The sequence below is a fragment of the Corapipo altera genome, unplaced genomic scaffold, assembly GCF_003945725.1.
Source record: "Corapipo altera isolate COAL_440 unplaced genomic scaffold, ASM394572v1 113, whole genome shotgun sequence".
NCBI lineage: Eukaryota > Metazoa > Chordata > Aves > Passeriformes > Pipridae > Corapipo > Corapipo altera.
The window spans coordinates 6,552,496-6,575,678 of NW_020884895.1; the positions used below are offsets into that span (position 1 = coordinate 6,552,496).

Below are 23,183 nucleotides of genomic sequence, written 5' to 3' on the forward strand. Positions count from 1 at the left end.
TCTTAATATCCTTTTATATTTGAGTTAGTTAATGGATAACTCAAAACTGATTTATTTTTTCAGAATTAGACACACACTGAAAGACACTTGAACCAGGGTCATTTTGCCTTGCTGCAAAGTCCAACGAGATTATCAAATAAGGCCTCATCCAAAATCCTCCCATGTCAAATAGAATATTTCTACTGGCTGAGTTTCATATGGAATGCAGATTAGGGATCTAGCCTCAATCCAAATGGGAGTGCAGCAATCAACAACACAACTGCAGAGCTCTCACTAGCACTTATGGGATTTCAAACTGCAACCTTACCTCTGAAATTTCTGCATCCAATTACCAGTTATCAGAGGCCACCAATCTCTTAAACTTTAATGGTTAAAGAAAACTCAGTGTTTGGTTTACAAAGGCAATAAACACCCAAATGTTTGCAGTAAGCTGTTTTCCTTACGGTGTGTTTTTAATTCTGGTATCCTTTCCTGTAGCTCTGGAGGAACTTTATTTAAGTAAACTGCTAACCTATTATTTTTCCAGTCTTTGTTTTCTTTAGGAAATTATTTAAGAAAAACCTCAAACAGTGATCTCAGCATTCATACAGCAGTGAACTTCAGATACAGTAATTGCATTGCTGTGAGCTATGACGACTTTCCCATGGGGGAGAAATGACCTGGTAATTCAAGAATGACAAAGTCAAAAGTAAGGTAAGCTGGGGGAGGGAAAGGATTTCCCCCTAGGATGAGATAAATATAATTTCTCACAGCAGTGTATATGTCTCTTAAGCCTCAGGTGGTTTTAAGTTAATGAGATTAGTTCCAGCAGGCAGTGAAATCCCAGGATATAGGATTTATATTTCAGCAGTTTTCACTTCATCCAGCAAGCACGGTGAAGTCAATCTTTGTGTCATTTTGTTATTGTCCTGGTTTGGGTCTTGTTCTCAGGCTCAAGCCTGGCTAAAGTACCTCGTAACTTTGACTTGAAAGCTTAAGCATCATGTAAAGAGTATGTTTAAAAGGGAGGAGAAAGGCAGCAAACTTAATCTCCAGGAAAGGATTTTTTATTTAACTTTTCAGATGTACTTTTATGCAATGGAATTTGTTCTTATACTTTTTTTTTTTATTCTACCAAGGTCACACATATTTTTATCCTGATCACGAAATAAAAAACAGAATGCACCATTGCAAAAGACACTGCTTTTAAAAAATTTACACCCTAGAAAGAAAGACATCTTTAGGATGACTGGCTAGTTCAGTCAGTGTTGAATGTGTTGAATGATTACCCTGCTTGATAACAACCAAAATGAGCTCCCACCCACTGGATGTACAAACCAGAGTTTCACTCCAGCCCCCAGTTCTGCTCATACAACCAAACCTTCACTCCAGTTGCCAGTTCCAGTCTGATCACAAGTTACACTGGGGTAGCCTCATGCAGTGCAAGGACAGGGCAGCATTTTGGCTAATGACAAAGCACAGCAGAAGGATCAAGAACTGTACAGAGCAAGTGCCTGGACCTATCTGAAAGATAAATCATTACACTGAGCTCTTAAGCAGAAGGCTTTTATAAAATAAGAAAATGGAGAAAAACTGAGGTCAGATGATAATACTGATTTACACACACTAAGAATTCTTCCACACCCAGCTTCATTTCTATTTACAATCACTGCATATTAATATCTGCTAATTTAGCAATTGTTCTACACACTGGATAGTATTTTTAGCTGTGATTTTGAATTTTAAAAAAACACTGTAAAGAAAATGCAGAAAAATCTAGTGTTGACAACATACTTTAGGTAACTCTTTCCCATGCAATAAGGGAATGACCACAGTCCTTTCCTACTCTCTTGTGAAACAAAATGTGTAGACATCACATCAAGAAAATGCTCATATTAGTCCCAGGCTACTTTCCAAGACAGTCTGATTAAACTTCATATCCAGAAAGCACACAAAGGAATTATTTTTATTGGGGTAATTTAACCTCGAGATACAAGGTAAAATCTACTAAAAAGATTTAATAGAATACCCAAGTCCATCACAGGAAAAGCTGTGTTTATTTTACTTTTAACTTCCAAGCCTGACTTTAATACAGGCGAAACACACCCACACAGACATTGGTGTTTGAACTTCTTTGTTGGTTTATTTATTTATTTACTTTTACTCAGGGACCTGCCTTCTCATTCTGTGCCAATGCACCACCACATTTTTACTCTTCATCCTGTGCAGAGATGTCCTTCCTACTTCACCTTTCAGCACTTGATAAACCAGCTGTCTTCAGTTACATATGAAAAAGTCAATCATCTCTTTGCCAAAGGAAAGCAAAAGCTAAGAAAAGGGCAGCCATGCAAAGCTGTGACACTCATTTCCTTTTTCTCTGGAAGAGCCTTACCTGGTAAAAACGTACCATGTAACTAAAGAGAGGCAACATCAGCAAATGAATCTGAGGACACGGAGGCCAAAGTCTGACCACAAACTGATTTCTGGCACTCTTCAAAACTCTGTAATCACTGGAATCTGATACACTGGATAAACACTGAGCATCCAGTATGCATCACTACTTGGGCTTGGCTGTGATTTGGAAAATCACAGCTGTACAGGGATGTACCATCACATACAAGGGATATTAAAATGCATCTGCCTGATTGAGATACCTAAATGTTTGCTTACCTGCAAAGTAAATACACATCTGCTCTCAAGTTAAACCCAGTGAGTATTTCCACACATGCATGGATCAAAGCATGCAATTTTCCATTAAACATAACATGCAAATATGATTTCCAACAATATGAAAATGAACTGCCAGGGCAATTACTCCAAAAGTACTGCAATTATGAGTGTCATGAGAATGCTTTATGCTTTCTGTTGGCAAAAGAATTATTTTGTAATGGGTCAGGGAACTCCTTCCCACACACTTTAATAATCAGCATGCAAGCTTCAAAAAGGAAATCTATTTCTCTCTCAGCCTCTGAAAGCAACAGGCCTACCAGGAAAATACTTATGATAACAGGGTGAATTATCTTAAAATATTTTAAAACAAAAACAAAAGAAAAAGCAATGGTTTGCAAATATTTACATTTCTTTTAAGGTCAAAAGGGTCAACTAAAATGAACAATTTGGATGTCTTCCACGATTACAAGTTAAGCCTCATACATAAATACCCGCCACTAGAAACTTTAAAAAGAAGCAATCATAACAGATGTAAAATATTCTAGAGGATTTTTGCAGGAAAAAAAAGTGTAGCTTTGTGATTCTTTTTTAAAGTGTTAATGTGTGTTCAAGTGGCCTTAATCTGCTCTGATAAGCTCTAAAAAAAAAATAAAATAAAGTCTAAATACTTTTTTTAACCTTACCTTTCTCTTGGTCAGTTCCACTGCTGCTACACCCAATTTCATTGCTAAATGAATCATTGCACAAAAGTTCCCTTATAGAGCCCATTATCAGCATTTGGCTGGAGACAGCTCAAAAGCATTAAGCCTCCTGAAGGCAAAAATGAGAGTCAATGCTCTAGCTTTTCACAACAGCAAGGAAAAATGGCCTGATTTCCAGAACAGCTTGCTGCACCCACCTCTTAGCTGGCAAAGAACTGCAATTTTACAACTGCACATCATAAGCTTTGGATGCTCTCTCCTCCATTCAGACTACACATCCATATAGCTGGTCATATATAACAAAGCATAGAGGAGTTGTGCCCTGTCATTTCATTTCTGTGGAGAGGATGCAGAACAAAGCATCTAAACCAGCACTGCTGCTGAAAATAGAAGAAAGGGACAACTAGTCCAGTTCTGTCCCAGAAGGTGTGGAGAAAAACTCATGCCTCGCTGTGCACAGCTATTTATCTTCTCTATGCTTTGTTTCTTCTTTCACCTGTATGTTTATCTCCTAATGTTTGCAACATTAAAGGAAAACTATTGACTAGGGAATTTACTAAAGGAATGTTATAAAAAAAAGAGGAAGAATTTAATCTCCACTACACTGCCAAAGAAATGCTGGAAAGGGTGTGTATATGACAGCACGCACACTTAGAAATGTTACACATTGATGCAACCTTTTCCTGCATATATGGAAAGCAGCTTTAGTATAAATGGGAAAAACTTCACATAGTTCAGTGAGAAAACTCCACTTTGAACATGAACAGAATCCAACAACTGCAGCTCTGTCTGGCCTAGGACAGAGTACACCCTGTCAGACTCTGGATATTAGACATCACATAACCCTAGATGGTAAGACTGAGTGATGCTACAGACTGGCAACACTAAAGCTTCTCTGCTTTGCCTGCATTGCAAGTATCCAAAGGCAAAAAATCAACAAGGCAATAAAACATCAAGTTTGAAATCTCATATTCCTGAAATTTTTGCTCCTAGGTCCAGAGGTCTGTCTGCCAGAGCAGCCTGGACATGTCAGGAAACAATCAGCTTCTTTCTGTTGCAGGAATGCAACAGATTAACTTAATGCATTACATAGAACCCTGTTTGGGAGAGAAGAGAGCTGCTGGCATCAGCCTGATGTATATGAAAGCAGACAGACTACAAAGTTTAAAAATGTATGGAAACTTTAAGAGACTGTTTTGTGATTAAAAAGGAGATAATGAAACGGACAGAAGTTGTCAAAAGAATATTTCATTTTGCTTTGCTTACTCAAACCAGTATTGATTGATACATTCACAGTTTCATTGCAGCAAGCATTAGATTAGGACTATTGAACTAACTCACTATGATGCATTGCATGACAGCAAGAAAAATTAAACAGTTCAAGCTGTGATCTTGTCAGATCTCAGAAGCCAGACAGGATACGAATGATCTAATAGGGAACTTCCACAGAGAGTTGGGAAGTACAGTTGGGAATTCAGCTCCCATTCCTACCAAGTATATGCCCAGAAAACTTGGTTCTAGAGGCTGAGACTTAACCCAGGCTTCTAACCACAGTGATCATTAACAAACACCAGCGACACCTTTTGCAAGTTAATCCTCTTGCTCATGAAAAGCACTCCAGTGACACTTTCAGCCATCTCAGCACAGAATAACCCCAGCTCACGAAGCTCACAGACAGGAATAAAAATTAATGCTTTTGCAGAGTCCTTGAATGGAGCTGCTCAAGTACTTTTATTATTTTAATGACAGATAAAACCTATTTGGTTAGAAAACAGGGCAGTTATAAAGAGGGTACTCCATCAATCTTCCAGGAAGAAGTGCCCTTCACTTTCCATACCAGACAGAAGCAGGACAGTCTTTTCTGCACAGCAACAACTCAGTGGCTGAAAAACAATTACCCACAGACCAGATTTTTGAATCACCAGACCACAAAATCTCCCTAGAACCACTGTGTACACTCAGCATATCAGGATGTTGCATATCCTTCATTAAAAGAACCACAGAACCACATGAAAACAACTGCACAGAGGGTTTCCTCTTGCACTGCAGGCCCAGGGCAGGAGCTTCCACACACTAATGATACATTCCAATTGTTGAATGATGGTCTATTTTAAATAAGTGACAGTGTGCCAACACTTTGCAAATGTTGCAGCAAGGCCTACCCTCTAATATTAAATTGATTGAGCAGATTGTGCTGGAGGAAATTAAGTGCTGCTACAGTTCACTAATGGTTTTCACACCTTGGATTCCAGTAACGTGCTTTGATTATTTCACAGGACACAGCTTACATGAAGTCTTATGTACTAGTTTGCAATAGGTCCACATTCATTAAGAAACCTCAAAACCAGGCAACATCATCTTTTAACACTATTATGTAAAAATCATCACATGAACATTATCAAGAGTCTGCTCCAGAACAACCTCGGGCAAGGTTTAGTTTTTCCTGGTTTTAATCCCTTCACTAACCTCACTCCACTGGGAGTTTTCACATTGCGTTGACTTTATCACTGCCATAAAGGACAGCATAGATGTCCCACTTCACTACAGTGGAAATAATTTCTGTGCCCAGTCTTAAGCAAATAAGCAGGGAACAGGACTTACTTTTGATCTGAAGAGACTGATAACCTTGAGTTTTAAACAGTACCTGGTGTTTCCCTGATCTTCATTTGCCATAAACAGGTAGAAAGTCCTCATCTGCAAATTACTAATAATAATCAGCTGCAAGATGTGACCTTGGACAAAGCAATGTTAAATTGGCCAGCAAATTTTTTGGAGGCATCACCGTTATTAACTTGCAATTTTTTCATTTCAGTCTGCCACTGATGCTTGGCAGGTTATAATTTTTCATTTTCTCACTTGGCTGACGCTCACTCAAGTAGAGATTACGGAGATAGTAGTGGAGAATTTTTACAAAGAGATTTTCCCCCTTTCTACTCGATCACATCAGGATACAAACACAAATCATCTCTGTGAGATGGGTTACTTTCTAGGTATAATAGGATTACTGCCAAAGATCCTTTCAGTACTCCAATGGCAGGAACAGTTATCTTGTCTTCTTTGGAACTCATGAGCTCTCCAGTGTTAATGGACAGCTGGACAACTACCACCTGTTCAGTGCATTCCCACCAGGCATGAGATGGCCCAACTGCACTTCTGTTTTACAGTTAATATACAAGAGAAGTTACTTTCCCTTGAGATTAACACCTTTTTTTTTTTTATAAAAGCAATTGATCACTTTCTACTAAAGGACAGTATTCCCCAATAGTGTGTTTGCCTCCACATCACCTTCCTACTCTCTCATAATTTCTTGGCCACTGATTAATGAATAAAAGCTGTAATAAACAGCTCCTCCCAGTGATCATTCTGGAACAGCACTTCCTATTTCTTAAGTGTCAGTGGTTTTTTTTATTTTTCTTTTCAAATATCCTCTGCTCACAAGGAAAATGTCTAAAACACAAATATGTAACTAAACACAAACAGACCCAAAAATGTGCTTTCAATTAAGTTTTTCTGTCTTTGGCGGTGAACCAAAGCACCTTTTTGCCAAAAAAATCCATTTTGTGGCAGTCCTCTGACTAAAAAATACTGTCCCCCAAGCAATCCTGATGTAGGAATTGTATGTGACGTTGTAAATGTTTGCAGAGCTGTCCTCTTTACCAAAGAAGATTTTTCTATTACTGTTCTTCTAGTTAGAGCTTATGCAAGGAGGTACTTTGCAAGGGGAAGCTGAAGAACACATTTAAGGTTGGTGCACCAGAAGAATAAGTCACAGTGGAAGGCATTTTCATTGATCAGAAACTACAGTTCACATGAAGCTGTAGTTTAGTTACTACTAAATACAGCCCAAAGGATATTAAAACAGCCTGACAAAACATGCCCTTGCCTTCATAACTACCCATTTTTAGCCTTCCTTTTCAACCCATGAATATTCAGTAGAAAGCACATGCCTATGAGATCACCCACCTGAGTGCACAGAGAAACAAGCTCACATTTACTTATATTGCTATTGCTTTGTCTTTTTTAACTGTACTTTGAAATATTTATTATCCTAGCAACTGTATCAAGAGTGAAATATCTGGCAAGACATGGACTGCCATTGAGAATAAACTTCATTGTTCACTCAATGAGATTAGAACTTCAGCTGATAACTAGAGTGACATAGTAAGCTTTCTAAAGTCATATGACTATACAAAACTGTAACTCTCAGATCTAATTCACTGCTTTTTATTGTATTTTTTGAAATTTCTTCAGAAAGACAGCATAACATCACTCATTTTACATGCAGAGAATTGAAAGCCCGGGAAAGAAAAGTAGCCTTGGCCAAGGCCATACAGGGGAACAGTGGCTACATTTGAAAATTTACCAAGTCTTTCAAATACAAGTTCATTCCCTCTTCTGTTTAGTTAGATATTCATATTCCGGACATTTTCTTTGTGAAGAGAAAATATTTAAAGAAAACGAACAAACTCCCCAAACCCAAAGAAACAAGACAACAATTTCCACTCCTAAAAAAAATGAGACAATTTCCTTAAAGGTTCATGACTACATTTCCAACAGCCACACGGTCTAGAGAACAACAGATAATGCTGAAGAACTCCCATAGAGCCTATTCCCAGCTTTGACAGAACTCCCAGTTTTGTGTTTCCTGGCTTACAACCCATGGAAAGTTGCTTTTAACATCTGCTGGTCCATTAGCACATTGAGCACCACCATGAAATCAGTACACAGTAAGCACAGGGAATTCCAGCCTCCCAGGTAGCTCCAGCAGGTAAGGAATGTGGCTGCACAGCATCAATCCTGCTTAACTTTATGTAGATGTAATGCAGGCTTAACCATACAGAGTTTGCAGAACTATATAACTTCTGTTCAAATAAAATATTAGCTCTGTTCTTCATATTCTAATTCTGATTCTAGTATATTTTTCAATTAACTTGGAATTAATTTGGAGAATCTATATCTCAGTAATACATAAATATGCTATTATAAGCTACATTATAAACAGGGCTATTTGGGGTTTGGGTTTTACATTTTCTCATTCACCTTTCAAACTGGACTCATTCCGTAAGCTGATTAACACTAACTTAGCTCTGTTGGTGACCATTTGTGCCAGTCAAAGCATATCATGTGATGGGGGGACACCACAAAACAAAAAAGGACACAACTAAGTTGTATTAATCAAGTCTGCATTACTCAAAACAACAGCACAAAACACTCAAGTCTTTCCATGCATTTCTTTCCATCAAATTAATTCTCTTATAACTACCAAGATTGCTGCAGGTCTGTCCTCAAGTCCAGTGAAGTATAAAAATTGACATATTTGGATGAGAACAGGCATGAAGTACAGATGTGTGCAACTGAAGCTCTCTAGCAATCTCTGCTAAGTAAGATCTCTGCTTGTTAAAAGGAAAAAAAATTTTATATCATACTACGAGTTGAATTTTAGAAAAAAAAGCCTGTTTGAATTCTTATGCATTTGCCTAAAGCTAATAAAATCATGCATAAATCAGGAAAAAACAAACTGAAATAAACTATTTATGAATCTTTGTTACTTATACATGAAATTTTCAAAAATTCTTACTGAGAATCAAATTCAGAATGCCACTCTTGACATGAAGAATGCAATAAAAATGCATTCCAGCTTCCTTTCCGGGATTTTTTTTTTTTTAACCAAATCCCACGTTACCATTCCACTATGGCAATGTATTTATGTGTTTCAAGAACTCAGACTTTTCTAAGTACTTGTTACTGCAGCCCAATTTTACAACAGTCTGTTTTGCACATGATATTCTAGCAGTGGAACAAGAAGACAAAGACCCCACCCTCTCCTCCTCAGAGCATCTTTTACTATCAACTAAAAAAATTTCTTAGATGCTGCTGATGCAAGACAACACAAGTTCTGTACTCTCGCATTAGTGTGGCCTCACTTCAAGATTCCAAGTACTGCTCTTAGGCCACAAGGACTAACAGGCATGAGGACCACATGGAAGGGGCTGTGCACGTGTGAGAACTGGGGCTCTTCACATCAGCCCTTGACCTTCAACTAAGAAAGGTCAGACCAGACTGTTAAAGCACTCAGAGCGCACCAAATGGGCAACCTTGCCTATTCCAAATTTTATTTCAGCCATTTGTGCATCATTTGAGTTTGTCAGTGACCACAGACCTTTATTCATGAAAACAGAGTAATTATCTCCTCACAAGGAAGTGAAGTCCGTGAGACTTCAGCAAACACTCTTCATTAATTTGTTGAATTAGCAGAGTAAAGCATATAATGTTAAATATGAATGCTTTGCTGAGCAAGAGCCCTGACTTAAGCACTGCATGGTCAACCTGCAAATCCAGAGATCTCAGTTTCACTGTCCCCAAATTGGCTTGACTGAAGCAGTCGCTACAAAACCTGAGCACCTCACACACCTCAGGGTCATTCTGCATCAGTACATGCTCTTATCTTGCTTAATACACTCACACTCGCACCTTGGAAAATGGTGCTTAAAACAATGTCAGAAGCAGCCTTAAGATAAACAACAGAAATAAAGTTAGTGGCTGTGAGGGAGAGGAATAAATCTTGCCTAGAAAGACAATAGGCTGCTAATGAAAATAATTCACAAGTTTAAAAACTAGGGCATATATTTTAGTAGCAGGTTATTTAAAAAAAATATTTGCAATATTAATCTATAATTCATTAAAGGAAGACAAAAACAAACAAACAAACCCCCACAAATTTTCTAACAGTTTAAATTCATGACATTGATTGCAAAATCCTGCCATTTTTAGGCTGAGTATATTTATTTTGTTCAAGTCTGACCTGCTGTTCACTCTGCATGACACAGCCAAGAGAGTACATAAAAAGACTCATATGCTAACAGCCTTTAAAAATGTACCCTGGAAAGGATCTAGAAATCTCTCATCTTAACAATATCTTAGATAACCACTGAATCCCTCTTTACTTGGTATTCCTGTTCTTACTATCAAGTCCTGATAAACCAGACTCAGTACTGAGTCTGCAGAAAATACTCCTCATTAAATTAGTTTTCACTGGCACTTCCTTTTAATTTTTAACCTGCTGCAACAACTAACAAAACACAGCACAGATCTCTGCAGGACCTGAGTAGTGTAACACAACAGTGAGTATTAAAAAAGTGTTCTGAAATAGAAATCACACCCCAGTACTGCATGTTACTGTTCAGTCAGTGCCTACAGGACTGGAAGAAATTAAGTCTTAAGAAAAGCCCTGACTGAGAAAAGATTACCAGGAAAGACTAGGGTGATATTTACATTAGATTCTGTACATTCAGGAACTTCTTGGTGCATAAAGAATGTCCCTAGCAGAATCCTGTGTCTACAATTCCATCAGTGAATAATTATTCCATTTTTATTTATTTCCAGATTGCTTTTTATTTGAAGAAATATCTACCCAAGTTTCCACTTCAGATCAGGACAACAGTCAGTCTGCATTTTAAGGCAGTCTGTGAGGCACACCTCATATCACTGTAAGGCAATTTCCTCTATAGTTTCAAAGAAAATTCTGTTCTTTTTCCACTTTTCTTCACAAACCAGTATAACTTTGTGTCAATCAGCAGTCAATCATTTAAATAGCAGTACATTCACATAGCAGGTTAGAATATTTCACATTGCACGAGCTAATTGAATAAAAGTTTCTAGATGGAATTCCTCCAAGGTAAGAGATAAACAATAAATGGATTAATATTTGCCAGGGAGCACTGTAATAATAATAATAATCTCTGAGTTTTTCTACAGCTTTCAGTTAATTTATTCTAGAACCAACAGTGTAAATGCAAGCCTCTAACTGAATAAAAATCAAATTTCCACTGAAGTTGTTTTAAGATCTAAGTATCTTGACAGTTCCTCTTTAAATCACATTTATTTCAGTTCCAAAAAACTGAATTACTTTGATATATCTTTTACACTGGTACTTTTATGCCTTCTCAGGACATCAGTGATTCTCAGACTTTTGAACTGGTACTAAAAAAATTATGCATTAAAGGTCAAGCAAATTTTCCCCCTTTTTTGGTACCATTTCTATCTCATCTTTCTAGGAAGTGTCATTAATTAACTCCTTTCAAGCAAAAAAAAAAAAAAAAGAAAAAGAAATGTATCCATTAAACGTAGAAAGAATTTGACTTCAAAACTCAATCACACAAAGTATCTGCTAGAAAAAGAAAAAAATTACTTAGGCTTTGCCACTTAGAACAATATTATACATCTAGAAAGGTACTTTATTCTATAAAGGAAAAACAAGAGAAACAAAGAGCAGACAGCAGCCTTTATACATCAGTATTACTTTCCAAAAATATAGTTAATCTTGAAAAAGACAGAAGAGTAAGTTTTTTCAAGTCTCATTTATGCTTGCACAAATCAGTGAATAACAAACAATTCTCCATTAAGGAGTAGCATCAAGAGCAAGTATTTTACTTAAAATAACTCAACTATAATTTGATATTCACTAACTTCCTTTCAAGTACTGGAACACAAATTTTTTAGTGGAAGGACTAGATAACAGGTCCCTCAAAACCTCACCCAACCCTTCCAAAACCTTCAACAGGTCTGCTCTGACATAGAAACACACAAAGTCAACTTTATGGAGCCCTGATCTATCAGCAACTAGACAACAAGCAGGTTTCACTCACAGAGTACACAAGAGAAAACTAATACCCATTTCAAAAGGGAGACCATCTCAGGTTACTTTCACATAACTTCAAATAACAACTCCATAACTGTTCAAACTTTATATTTCCTAAGAAATGCGCGTTTCATCTCACATCCTTCTTAGGGCTGGCACTCAGAAAAACTCCTATAAATATTCTCTACAAACTTTCTGGAACTACTTACAAATTCAGAAGCCACAAGCCTATCTGATCAAGATTGTACACACATAAATAAACTCTTCTATGTTTACATACACTAGTATATAACCACCACATATATGAAAATGTGTATTTCATTTCAGTTCCCTGTACTCAGAAGTACATTGATAAGTTTTTTGTGCAAGAACCATCTGTACATTACTCAACAAAACAGAACAGCAGTCTGCTCCTTTTCACAAACAAAAAGGAAGAACAAAACAATAACTTTACAAAAAAAAAAAAACCAAACAACTAAACAAAACAAAACTCACATTAGAAGTATCCTATGTTTGAACACACATCCCAGGAAAATTTTTTGTTCCTGGCATTTTCTGGTTCTGAAGTGCTGGATCTTCAAACACTCATATTACTTAAAAAGAGGGGGAAAAAAAAAAAAAAAATCACTTTTTCCTGCAGAGCAGACGTTTTTCTCCAGAAAACGGAAGTGTTCTTTAAAGCTGGTTTGAAAACTGAAACCTATGGAAGACACACATGCAAATTTAGTGAATTTACACTTCCATAGTTTCAAAGCTAATTATCCACTCAACTTCAAAATCTAGACCCAAGTGCTGGCATACAAAATACATCAAGAATGAAGCGTGCATGCAGAATCACTTTTTGAATGGTGGAGTATTAACAGTGCAGAGAAGCCAGCTAGACCACAGGGAAATAAGTATTTATCCACACACAATTACAAAAAACAGCTGTTAGAAAACGTGAAGAAAAAAAACCCTTTTTTTTACCAAGGATGAAAGTAAGAAAGCACACCCCAAAATAATAATTTTCAAAGCGTTACAAGTAAGCGGACAAAGCACTTGAAAAGAAGCAACAACTCTGTAATCAAGGAAAGCTCTGTATTAAAATTGTAAAGTCTAATAACTGATCACAACTAGAGAAGCAAATTTTATTTTGCACCACGTTCTCCACGGCCTCTTTGCTCACTATATATATTTTTTTCACTATTTCCATGAAGACAAATCAAACCATCTGGCTTGTGCCAGACACACTTGCCCATGTTGTATCTGTTTTTCAAACAGCAGACACTCAGCAAGCATCTAATACATGTGATTAGCTGGTAGGAAAACAAGAATTCAATTTGACTTAAAAATATCCTTGCATTTGTTCTCATTCCATCCTGGGAGAAAACAGAATACTTCTGCATGCTTGTCTGCAACTAAGAAATACTGAATAACCACTGGTTAAGCATGTTGAGCATATGCTCACATACCAGCTCCGGGCCAATACTTTGGTCTGAAAACATGACCAGGCTCCTCAAAATACTTCAGCATATGCCTGTCTTGTGGAAGCACTTATATAAACAACAATGTACAGGCTTTATTCTCAATTGATACAGTAAAAATATGCAGGAAGGCAGCACTCGCTATTCTGAAGTAACAATTTCAGAGGCACTGTTCTGACCCCATGTAACTCTCTCTCCTATTTCATCAGAACTTTTTTCCTCTTCCCCCCCCCTTGATGGTCTAAATGGCTGCTACAAGCCATTTACAGGATGCAGAAAAGGGCACAGTGTCCCAACTCTCTCCTTTAACAGTTAAGGGAAGCAGCAGCCTGATCTATCCATTACTTTCTTCCACAGGTATTCTTAGAGACCTCTAAATGAGTAAACCCACGAATATTTTAATAGGCTTCCATATCTCAGCCTCAGACACAGCCTAGAGCCAGAGGCATAGGACATTTCACTTTCACATACAGGTGACACCCCCAAGGTTCCAGTTTCCTCCTCAGAGGTAGTTCCTTCACACAGCAGATGCTCTGCAATGGTTCCCACACCAACTGCTAGTATCAACAGGAAGCTTATGAAATTCTGTAAGTCCCCAGCATAATGCTTTATTTGTTGTGGATACAAGGTGTGTATCTACAGCAGTTCAATATCTCTTGCTACCCTCTAATTGCACTTTCAAATATTCATGCAAGAAATTATTCTGTGCCAGTTCACAGGAATCTGTTCCTGCTAAAACAGTACTAAAATAAAGTTATTTGAAGCAAATCACCACAAGGAAAATATGGCTTTTAAATATGCCCAAATACTGTCATTTAAAAAAACACCGACAGACTAAACAAGGGAAAGACAATTAACTACTGTGGACAGCAATACAGTGTAAATTCCTGCCCTCAGTCTCACCCAGCATGGTGTTTGTGATTCGTAGATGTAAATGCCTTGGAACACATTTGTAAAAAGCCATGTTTAATAATTTAACGTTTCAATGCAGCCTGCAGCTCCCACCTACAAATGCCTCCGAGACTTTACTGACAAATTCATTTTTCCCCACAATTGGCATGACCAATGGATTTCGAATTTCACATTAAAAGACAAATAGGAAAATTAATCATCTGCCAACTATTTCTCCTGAGGGGGGGTTGTATCAAATTTAGTGCCCATGAAGTGTGTCAGATTGACTGTAAAGAACCAACTGTGACAGTAGATGGGATGTGTCCCAAGGTGTTCAAGGAGCTGACTGGTGTCACCAAGAGACTGTTCTCTATCAGCTTCACAAAGCTGTGGCGACTGAAGTAAGTCATAAAGACCAGAAGAATCAAGTCTTACACTTATCTGTATAAAGGCAAGAATAAAGATGCAGAAACTTGAGATCAGTCAGTCTCACCCCAGTACTGTCTTGCCAAAATACGACAAGAAACTTTAAGGAAGTAACTCTTGTCTGCACTTGGGGAACAATCCATATTATACAAATACAGTGAAACAAAGTGAGAGCAGTTCAGTGTAACTTCACACCTTTGCTGACTGTAAAACACACATCAGGTACAATATAACCTGTTATGCTTCAGAAGAGCTAGAAACACTAATTTCTCTTAGACAATCTGGAATAAACCAGCAGTTTTAAAGTGTAAAACTTACTTGAAGGCCCACATACAAACACCATCTGCGCTTTTGCGAAAGGTATAACATTTGAAATAACATTCTTTTCTCCTTCTCTTAGTACATGCCATCATGAAGAGAAAACTTTATTTATATAAAGAGCCCACAAAATGAAGTTCCATAAAAACAGGAACATATGGCCAAATAATTCTGAATAGCACTTAGCATATTCGTCTGTAAAATAAGAACTATAATGGGTAGATAAATACACCTATGTCTACTTGAAAATTGCCAGTATGTACATGGCTTTCTGCAAATAATTAGGTTTTTTAAGAATTTCTCACCCATCACTCTGCACAGATACTTCTCATTACAGTTTTACCACAGTTAATCTTTTCAAACCACAAACTTGGCTTATACCACCTTATATCCCACATAGTAACAGTCTATGTCAGTGCATTAAACTAAGTCATCTCTTTTATGAAAGTAGAATTATTACCACCATTACAAAGACAAAGCTTGAAACAGATTTAGGTAATCTCTAACATGAATGTAAAGTAGAAAAGGTAGAACCTGTATAGAACTACTTAGAACATTAAACAAAATGCCTAAATATAAACTTAGGACATAAAATAATAACAACAACAACAAAAAACCAACACCAGTCCTGAAGGAAAATATGTACACACCTATGAATTACTTTCTGCTATTAGTAAGAAGAAAAACAATGCACGGTCAAATAGCTCTACCTTACAAAGAGTTTCATGCAGGTTTACCTGTAATTACAGCATTTGGAATCATCCATCATCCACCTGTTTCTAAGCCATTAAATACTAGGAAGAAACTGTGCAATCTAACTAAGTGGCTTAGAGTTTGTGGACTGAGCTGTAAACCCCCCACTTTTTCAGGTATCTCCAACCCTTACCTTGGTAAATAGTCAGCAAATATTTAGCTTTCTCTTCAGCAAGTATCATGAAACTTTCTGGATAGTTGCACATTATCCCTTGAGACAAGAAGCACAATAACCTTCAGACTCTCAAAAATCCTTCCAGCTGCAGACTCTTCCTGCTCTAATTTGCTGCAGTATTATAACCAGCTGGTCCTCATCATAGACATGATTTGGTTCACCAAACCATGCTCTTTAATCAAACATCTGGTCATTGCTTCAGTATCTTTAGGGATTTAGGCAAAAAGACTGGTTTCACTGAGTGATGTGTGCTTGCTTGGGTCCTTCTCATTTATTTTGATGATCTCCCATCATACTGAAGGCTGATTCCTGACACGTTCTCCAAAAAGCTGAAGCATTTGTACAAGACAGGCATCTCTTGACTTGCTCTTCAGCTTGATTTCTGCTCATCCTGTCAAACTGTGTCAAAAGGAGGCTATACAATTCTTTTATTTCTCCTTATGCTTCTGTTGTGGTTTAACCCCCACAAGAAGGTTAAAGCTGGCAACTCAGCCCCACGCAGCCGCTCGCTCACTCCCAGTTGAGAAAGGAGAGAGAATCAGAAGAGTAAAAATGAGAAAACTCACAGGTTGAGATAAATCCAGTTTAACAGGTAAACCAAAAGCTGTGCACACAAGCAAAACCAAGCAAGGAACTTATTTCCCACTTCCCATGGGCAGGCAAGTGTTTAGCCACCCTCAGGAAAGCCAGGCTCCACCACTTGGGAAAACAAGCACCATCACGCCAAATGTCTCCCCTTTCTTTCTTCTCCCCTAGTTTTATGCCACATGGTCTGGAATATATCTTTGGTCAGTTGGGATCAGCTGTCCCAGCTGAGTCCTCTCCCAACTCTTTGTGCCTTCCAGCCCCCTCGCTGTGGAGTGGGGTGAGGTGAGGAGCAGGAAAGGCCTTGGCTCTGTGTAAGCACTGCTCAGCAATAACCAAAACATCCCTTTATTGTCAACACCATTTGCAGGACAAATCCAAAACACAGCCCATACCAGTTACAAGGAAGAAAATTAACTCTATGCCCAGCAAAACCAGCACAGCTGCCTACAATTCCACTAAGCCTAAGACCTGAAAGCATTGACTGCTAAAGGCAAAACTGGGCACAAGAAAAAACCTCAGAACTTTCCTGCTGGCTCTTCACCACAGAAGGTAATTCATTATAACACAGGTTTCCCCAAAATCTCTGCAGGATCTAGAAATCCCTCCTTGCAAACTCTCCAATAATTCCCACATAGTGGGTTCTCCTGTAACCACCCTGCTGTAATCAGCAGTTTTCTATAACAGCCCAAGTGTTCTCTTCTGTGAAAGTTTCTCCATGACAGCAGGATTTTATTTTTTTTTTTAATTTCACCTTTCTTTCTGATTCTGAACTTCAACCACCTTAATTTCCACAGTACTTTCATGAAAACTTGTAAGAAATCTTAGGAACTGGCATGCTAATTTAGTATTTAAAATGTCTGAGACCTACTAATGCAGAAATTGAGTCTGAGGACATCTTCCCATTGCTGAAGAATTCCTCACCAACACAACTTCACGATCTTCAATCTTTAGTACAGTTAAAACAAGTTCTTGTTTTAGAGTTCTTTGTTTTGCGGATTGGATTAGATGATCTGCAGAGGTTCCTTCCAATCCTAACTATTCTGTGATTCTGTGATTCATTGTTTCCAGGCATTTTAGACATTAAAAGTCTTGAGTTAACTATCAGTTCTGTTCTAATTTCAACAGTCTCCTGGGCTGAAGAACCATATTTCATTATTGTCTTTTTATGTAGATGCATGTATTTAGATACAGCAAAAATACTTTGATCATCTACTCTGACTTCCACAGAATATGGACACATGCCCTCAATTAAGTTTTATTTAGGTACATCTCAAATGAAAAATACTGCATTTGAATTAAAGTTTTCCTTTGATGAATATCCGACCACAATGTGCAATAAATTACCCTTGTTGCTGAAGACACATTTCTTAGTTCTACTGCAAATGTGCCTGGCTCATATTTTAACCAAAGGATCCTGATATCCCACCATTTTCTGTTTCATCATAGAATTTCTGTTCACAATGCACACAAACGTTGCAATCACATCCCTCCCCGCCTTTCTCTTTGATAATATTTAACATACTGAGCTCTTGGAATTTCTCCCTCAGGAGCTATTTTCAACCCTTATTCATTGTTACAGTTCTTGTCTGAAGTCTCTTTGACTTTAACATCCTCCTTGAAGTATGAACACCTAAACTTGACAGAAGATTCTCGGAGCAATCTCATTCATGCCAAACACAAAGATATTATACATCTTCTGCTCAGTCATATATAGATTGGCTCATATTGAAACTTTTCCTCAAGACCACCCATAAAACAATCTGTATGTACATGGAACATCGTTAACTGAGAAGTTAAAAAAAATACTGATGAAGTGATAACAAAGACCCAATGATCCTACCAATTCAGCTTCTCAGATGGCTCAGATATATTCCCCTCACTACACACGTGTGTGGGTGACATATCCCTCTGATTTTCAAGGAGAAAGCCCAGCAAAAATGTTGATTGATGAATCCTTTGGCTCTGTATAAAGGTGGAATGCTGTACATACCAGTACAGAGAGTTTAACCAGTCTGAATCACAAGTCAAGGCTTACTGAGGTCAACAACCAATGTCAATAATGTCATTATATTGATTTTCGACACAAGTAATGAACATTAACAAATAATAGCACTTCTCACTTATATTCGGCTCCTGTACTTATTCTGTGCTTCTGACATATTCACAAGCACATTTGTGCAAGAAATCAGAACCAGCAGCATTCACAAACCTTTATTTGATTACTTCTTGACTATGTTTTCAGATACACAACTCTTAACAGTTTTTCCCTGCCAGATTCCAGCTGACCAACAGATCCAATGACCAATAGATGGCTGATAGAAAATGACTGCACTTCTGCACTCAGCCTGGGCTGTCAGAGCTGTACTTGATTTCCCCTTTTTCAGAACCATGTAGTTAATGGAGGATGGACAATGACCTTTCCTACTTCCACCTGCACAGCAGCATTAACCAGGCACACACCACTGACAGAAACTGCAGATGCATATTTGAGGAAAAACCAAGTGCTTTAATGCATATGCTGCTAAGACTTCAAGAATGAAGTAAATTGTTTTCCACTGATCACAGAATCACAGAATTTTCTAGGCTGTAAAAGTAAGAACATCATGTCCAACCATAATACCAGCACTGCCAAGCCCATCACTAAATCATGTCCCCAAGTGTCACATCTACACATCTTTTGAATCCTTCCAGGGATGGTGACTCCACCACTTCCACCGCCATCCTGTTCTGCATCTCACAGCCTGTATTTCAGAGTTGGATTAACTACAGCTGTCTTCAGGGTAGCGTTAGGACCCTTATTTTACACATCAGCAAACCAAAGTGTGATCTGCACAGAAGGGCAACTTACAGGATCACAGTTCTAAGTTTTATCACTAATTTAGAGCCATCTATCAATGACTTCCTCACATTGCATTGCATACTTCTAATAAACTAATTTATAAATACATGTATATTTATAATGCATGTGGCTTAAACACAAACCCAAATGTCATAGTGGGGAGAAAAAAGTAGGAAAAAAAAGAAAAAAAGTACTGCCTAAGTAGCATTTAAGCAATTCTATGCTGCAGGAATGCTCGCCTGGCCAACAAAAGTCCGTTTAGAGTAGAAGCTCCAGAGCCACTAAAAGAGTCTGAGGATTTAGAAGATGTCTATTTGACAAATTACCATAATGAAGATCTACGGCACACGTTCCCTGGAGGGTTACATGTGAATCACTAAGAACCACACTTCTGAAACCAATCTGTTTATTAAGGGGGAGGAAAAGAACTTTAAAGATCTATTTTTGTCAAGTCTGTATTCATACCCTGAGAGTATTTAAGAAGGGGGGGGAAATAATGCAGGTATGTGCTGTGGTAGTGACAAGCTAAGACTTTAACTATGAAGATTAACAGAGCTGAGAGTCATATGATTGAGCATGACTACTGGGAGCTGCTACCACAAAAAATCTGCAGCTTGTGACATACATGTGAACCACAAGCATCTTTTTATCAACTTTGACAATTCTGACTTTTTCCCACTTAATCATTTTTTCTGCTTTAGAGAAACCTGGACCCAGTTCTTCAAAGCAAACAAAACAGCTTCCCATTATCACAAACAGAAGCTTTGCTTCATTATGGAGCAGTGTGACCTGTAATAACGTCTCAGATAATATCTTCAGCAATGGAAAACCATTTTAATTCTAAGGATGTGAAAAAAAACCCCAAAACTGCAAAGTTTATATAGACACTAAAACTAAGAAAAATCTGAGGAAACTTGGAGAAAAGTACTTTTCCGTGGGATTATTTTCTTTTATTTTTTAAAGAAAGTGTTGTGTGGATAGCTCCAGATTTTTTATTTAAAAAATTTTCCAACTGAAGAAAAAAAAAAAAAAAAAGAAAAACACCAAAAACGGACAAAGGTCAGCTACAAAAAAATCGTTCTTTGGTTGTTTCAACTGATTAACTTTATGGTAGATTATCCTACAGTTAAGACATCTGCTAGGAATGTGATCCATGACCAAAATTCAGAAGACACACTCTAGTAGTTTGACGATAGTGGAGATAAATGCTGTATTATGGATGCACTGGGACTCATACAAGAGCTCTTTAGATTAAAATTCTAAAAATACATACAGCATTACTTGATATACAGGACTCTGGCATCGTTAGTTTCAGTTATCTAATGCTTTCCATATGCTAACCACTGAACAAACGCATTAGCCTGTAAATGCAAGGAATATATACCAAGTAATAAATAAACCAACATGAAACAGGCTGTTCATATTAGGGTTAAAATCTAAATTCTTTATTTCTTCCCTGAATATTTCTGTCCTGATGACTCAGCAACAATGCTGCAAATTTCAGCTGAAGTCAGCAAGATTTCTCAGCACTGTTTGCAAGTGTCAACTCCACGGTCCTTACAGAGTATGTTTTAATGACAATTCTGAGGCTATCTCGGGGGTATGGGGGACTTTGTATACGGATCCCTGCTGAAGTCAAGGAGCTCCGCGTGGATGGAGAAACCGAGACGCTGTGGCTCAGACAGAAGGGCTACAAATGTTGTCCTGGACCGAAACCTGCGAAATCACCGGTTGTGTTTTGGGTAACACCTGAGCGCATCCCAAACGCGGGAGGGGACGGCGTTGCTGTCACCCTGCTCACCGCGCTGATGGCTTCCAGACAGCAGTACCTGACATCCTGAGAACTATGGTTTGGGGGGCTCTGTTTTAGTGTTTAAAAGCTTGAAGGAACTAACGCATCACTCAACACATAATTCAGTTTCTAAATCCAGCCGACACCGACGCTCGTGTTCAGTTTCTCAACGAAACAGACAAGAAATGCTAAAGCAGCGAGTAACTCAACGCGGTATCTCGGAGCCGGGGATGGGAAGCGAGCGGGAGGACGCGGCTCCCCGGGGCTGTGCGGGACCATCCCCAAGGCTCATCTACCTGTTCCATCCCAAACAGCCCCAGCCCGGACCCCCCGCGATCCCAGCGGGGCGCAGCCCCGGAGCCCTCGCAGCCGCTGTTTCCCCGAGTTCTGAGTTACTTTTAGAAAAAAACCAAACAAACACACACACACCCCCGGAGCCGGCAAAGTTCTCCCCGCGCTGACAGCCGGGGCTGCGCCGCGCCCGCCCCGCCGCGATGGGGCCGGGGCTCCGCGGGTCCCGCCGCCCCCCGCCCGCCCCGGGGCCCCGTTACCTGCCCGCCCCGCTGCCCCGGCGCCGCAAGGCCGCCCCGAGCCCGCCCAGGGAGGTTTTCAGCAGCCGTAAAGCGGTGAACGCGCCCGGCCCGGCCCCAGCGGCGCGGCCGAGAGGGGCCACCCCGGGGAGCGCCCTCGGGGGGGGCGGGGGCGGCCGGCGGAGCTGCGGCGGGACGGGCCGTGTGCGCGGAACCGCGGGGCGGGCTGGGGTGCGAGGCAGAGCGAAGCGCATCTCTCGTTCTGCCCCCCCTGCCCTGGGCAGGGGTACCTTGCACTAGACCCGGAGCGTTCAAAGCCCCGTCCAGCCTGGGCTCAGATGCTTCCAGGGATGAGCAGCAACTTTTGCCAGGGTCTCACCCCTCTCAGAGTCAAGAATTTCTTCTTAATATCTAATCAATGTTTGTCCTCTTTCAGTTTGAAGCCATTACCCCTTGTCCTGTCTCTGCATCCCTTTGGACAAAGTCCCTCTCCAGCTCTCTTGGAGCCCCTTTAGGCACTGGAAGAGGTTCTAAGATCTCCCCGGAGCCTTCTTTTCTCCAGGCTGAACACCCCCAGCTCTCTCAGCCATAAGTAACATTTGACAGATACAGCCGTGGTTTACAGCTTTTTGGAGGGGGATAATTTGTGAGACGCAGAATTTTGTGCATATACAAGTTGCACAGTGACATACTCTATACCCACAGACCCACCAGCTGGGAGGGAAGATGAGGAGTCAGGTGCACCCAGGAACCACAGGTTATCCCAGCACAGCTCTGTGGGAGTGAACGTCTGAGCACTGTGGGCACACCTGACATTAATACGAACAGGATCAAGTCACATCAGCACAGTTTTACAGCTGTCCCAACTGCAGCAATTACACTGCTTTAAGAAAGCCTCTTAATGTCCATTAATAAACTTTGATCTTGAATGCACTTCCATTACAATACTGTCCTCTTATAAAAAGGAATTTTTTCAGTACAGATTAGTGACTTAGTTCTGCTTGGAAGCATTTTGCTGTTCATTGAGTCCTAAATCTACAATTTGTCCTGTAATCCTGGTGCTACCACACAGGCAACAGGGCTGAGCTGTCTTCAACAAAGGCAGAAGCATCAACCTGTTCAACTGCACTGTCTGAAGTTGGGGTTAGTGTTGTTTACCCTGAGAGAATTAGTGATAGAAATGTTAATTTTAAGAAGAGGAAGCAATATTAAGCAGCATTTCCTGGAAAGACATTTATAAAAAATGAAAGGAAAAAAGAGACCAATGAAAATGTTTTTTCCTACTCAATGAGAACTACTACGAAAAAAAAAAAAGACAGAGGAAAAAAAAAAGACAGAGGAAAAAAAAAAGACAGAGGAAAAAAAAAAGACAGAGGAAAAAAAAAGACAGAGGAAAAAAAAAAGACAGAGGAAAAAAAAA

General features: G+C 39.1%; 1 protein-coding gene across 7 annotated transcripts in view; it reads right to left on the reverse strand.

Moving 5' to 3' along the window:
* NAALADL2 (N-acetylated alpha-linked acidic dipeptidase like 2) overlaps positions 1–23,183 on the reverse strand; it is a 473,876-nt gene that overhangs the window by 421,838 nt on the left and 28,855 nt on the right. Inside the window, exon 1 of one of the 7 annotated variants that reach the window (XM_027647491.1) lies at positions 21,785–21,827. The exons of 3 other annotated variants lie outside the window; for them this stretch is intronic. The gene's annotated coding sequence lies outside the window, so the exon portion shown is untranslated. Of the gene's footprint in view, positions 1–1,360; positions 1,432–18,442; positions 18,504–21,784; positions 21,828–23,183 lie in introns of those variants that run through there. 3 more of the 7 variants (XM_027647487.1, XM_027647492.1, XM_027647493.1) reach the window with 3 other exon arrangements.